Source organism: Triticum dicoccoides, chromosome 6B (assembly GCF_002162155.2).
Source record: "Triticum dicoccoides isolate Atlit2015 ecotype Zavitan chromosome 6B, WEW_v2.0, whole genome shotgun sequence".
NCBI lineage: Eukaryota > Viridiplantae > Streptophyta > Magnoliopsida > Poales > Poaceae > Triticum > Triticum dicoccoides.
In genome coordinates this window covers 8056807-8060237 of record NC_041391.1, presented here as the reverse complement: position 1 = coordinate 8060237, position 3431 = coordinate 8056807, and positions in this window count along the sequence as shown.

Here is a 3431-nt window from a genome sequence, read left to right as displayed (position 1 = left end):
TAGGGGTTTCCCTACCCAGAGCTCCAGCCAGTGCCGACACCGCCCCCTGCCGAGCGCCATGGGCCCAGGGTGGGGCGTCGCGCCACCCATAGCAGCCCCTTCCGCCGGTGCCTTGGCAGGCCAACCAGAACCCCTGGACGGAGTTCGTTCACGCGTACTCCATGCCTATACCGTGCGCCCCCGTCCCCGGTTTCTTCGGCACCCGCCCGGCCTCTCATCAGGCGCTCTACATGGCCCCACAGCCTTACGCGCCTGCGCTGCCGCCGTCGGCCGGTGGGTACCCGCCGCTCCTCGCGGTGTCACCTCCACAGCCTCTGCCTCAGCCCCGGCCCTCCCGCTGGCGCCTTGGGGCCCCGCCCTTCTAGAGGCTCTCCACGCCGCCCCCACGCCACAACAGTACACTAGCGGTGGCGACTGGTACATGGACACCGGAGCCACGACTCACATGGCCGCCAACCCCTGTAACCTTCTTACCGCCCACCCCGTTCACACCACTGCTCGCATTACCGTGGGCGACGGTTCCTCCATGCCCATTACTCATGTGGGTCATGCTGCTTTTCCACCTAACTCCATGCCATTATATCTTTCTAACATACTTGTCTCTCCTGACCTTATTAAAAATTTTGTTTCCGTTCGTTCTCTTACACGTGAAAATCCTGCCACCGTGGAATTTGACATGTTTGGCTTTTCTGCTAAGGATGCCCGTACCCGGATGGTGCTCCACCGATGTGACAGCCCGACGAGCTCTATCTGGTCCACTCATCCACCTCCTCCATCGCTGCATCCATGGCGCTTTCCGCCGGAGTGGACCTTTGGCACGCTCGTCTCCGTCATCCCAACACCGCCACCCTTCGTCATATTCTTCGTAGTTTTTCATTCACGTGTAATAAGATTGATGATCACACTTGTCATGCTTGTTGTCTCGGCAAACATGCTCATCTTCCTTTTAGCACTTCCTTGCATGTTGCATCATACCCGTTTGAGTTAATTCATAGTGATGTTTGGACCTCTCTTGATGCAAGTAACACTGGCTATCTTTATTATCTTGTCCTACTTGATGATTTTTTGCACAATGTGTGGAACTTCCTGTTGCAGTGAAAGTCAGATGTTGTTGCCACTCTCACCGCTTTCTATGTACTCTTATGTCTCCATGCAGTTTGGGCGTCCCATCCATGCGTTGCAAAGAGACAATGGGAAGGAGTTTGATAATCTTCCGATCCGCAACCCTCTCGCCACACATGACACAATTTTTCATCTCACTTGCCCATACACTTCACAACAGAATTGTCGCGCTGAGCATGTACTTCACACTCTTAATGGCTGTGTCCGCACCCTCCTCTTTCATGCCAACGTGCAACCACGTTTTTGGCCCAGCGCGCTTGCCACCGCCTCACCACTAATCAACATTCGTCCTTGTCGCACTCGCGGGAATTTTGCACCTCATCACCTCTTGTTCGGCATGCCATCCTCCTATGCTGAGCTCCGCATCTTCGGTTGCCTATGCTACCCTAGCATCGCTTCCACTACTCCGCATAAGCTCGCACCTCGGTCCGTGGCCTGCATCTTTCTCGGCTATCCCCCCAACACCAAAGGCTACCACTGCTATGATCCTATCTCACATCGGGTGATCACTTCTCGACACGTTTACTTTGATGAGATGGTTTTTCCGTTTCAGTAGGTACCTTCGGATGTTGTGTCCTTGCTCGCTCCCCGTGACGGCCGCCCACGTGCTTCTCTTGGGCCGCCTCCCGGTTTTGAGGTTCCCCCCCCTCGCCGCGGGTTGAGTTCCTCCCTGGTTGGCTGCCTCAGGGGTCGCACCCCCCCGACGCCATTGGCGTCCTCGGCTCCCGCGACACCCTAGGCATCCCCGGCGCCCCTCTCGGCGTCTCCCACCGCCTCGCCCGTGGCCTCGCTTGCAGCCTCGCCCGCGGCGGCCTCATCCGCGGTCTCGCCCGCGACCTCAGCGGTAGAGGGCTCTTCTTCGTCATCGCCCCCTGCTGCCCCGGACCCGCTGCCCCACCCGATGACTCACACTCGGGCTGGTACTCTTCGGCCGAGCACATGGTACCCCAGTGATGAGTACCTTCTCGCTGCTTCCTTCTTTGAGCCGTCCCATCTCCCATCATCAGCTCGAGCTGCCCTTCGGGATCCTCATTGGCTCGCTGCGATGCAGGAAGAGTTCGACGCTCTCCAACGGAACCACACATGGCAGCTCATCCCTCGGTCACCTCGTGCCAACATCATCACGGGCAAGTGGGTCTTTCGGCACAAGACTCGTCCGGATGGCACTCTCGAGCGCTACAAAGCTCGCTGTGTGGTTCGGGGCTTCCGGCAATGTGCGGGCAAGGACTTCACCAACACTTTTGCCCCGGTTGTTAAACCGGGCACGATACGCACCGTGCTTCAGTTAGCCGTCTCCCGAGCTTGGCCTGTGCATCAGTTGGACGTCTCCAACACCTTCTTGCACGACCACCTTGCTGAGCAGGTGTTCTATGAGCAGCCCACAGGCTTCGTCGACGCCACGCATCCAGACCATGTGTGCCTGCTCTTCCATTCACTTTACTGGTTGAAGCAGGTACCTCGGGCTTGGTACTAGCGCATCGCTGCATTCCTACAGACGCTCAGATTTACATCCACTCGCTCTGATAAGTTGATCTTCGTGTACCATCACGGAGCTGACACGGCCTTCTTGCTGCTCTACGTCGACGACATCATCATGACGGCATCCACTGTCGTGCTCCTTCAGCGGCTTGCTGCCCGTCTTCACGATGAGTTTTCCCTTAAGGACTTGGGCCCCTACACTACTTCCTTGGCATCAAGGTGGTTCGACGGCCAGACGGGTTTTTCCTACACCAGCAGCGCTATGCCCATGAGCTTCTTGACCATGCTGGCATGCTTAACTGCAAGCGCGCTCCCATGCTAGTCGACACCAAGGCCAAGGTTTCCACTCTGGAGGGTTCTCTCGCATCCGACGCGGCATTCTATTGCTCCATTCACTACTGGAATTAGCTTATTTCCCGTCTGCCAACTCTTTGCCGTCTGCTGGCTGACGGCAAAGAAGGTCTTTGCCGTTAGCCACACGAAAACGGATGGCAAAGATGTGGCTGATAGCAAACAAGGTCTTTGCCATCAGCCAGTTCTTTGCCGTCCGCTAGTTGACGGCAAAGAGGTGGGTGCGTCCAGTTATTGTTTAACCAACTCAAGCCCACCGGCCCCACCTCTTTGCCATCCGCTAGCGAACGGCAAAGAGGCGGGTACGTTAACGGTCGTCCCGCCCCCGTCCTCTGTCTCTTCTCTCCACTCTCTCATTCCCTCCCCACCCACACACCCGCGCCGTGGCTGTTGACCCCGTCTGCCATAGCCGACTGCCCCGCACCCCTCCCCTACGGCGCACCGACCTCCACCGCACCCACGTTGCCCCTTCCACGTCG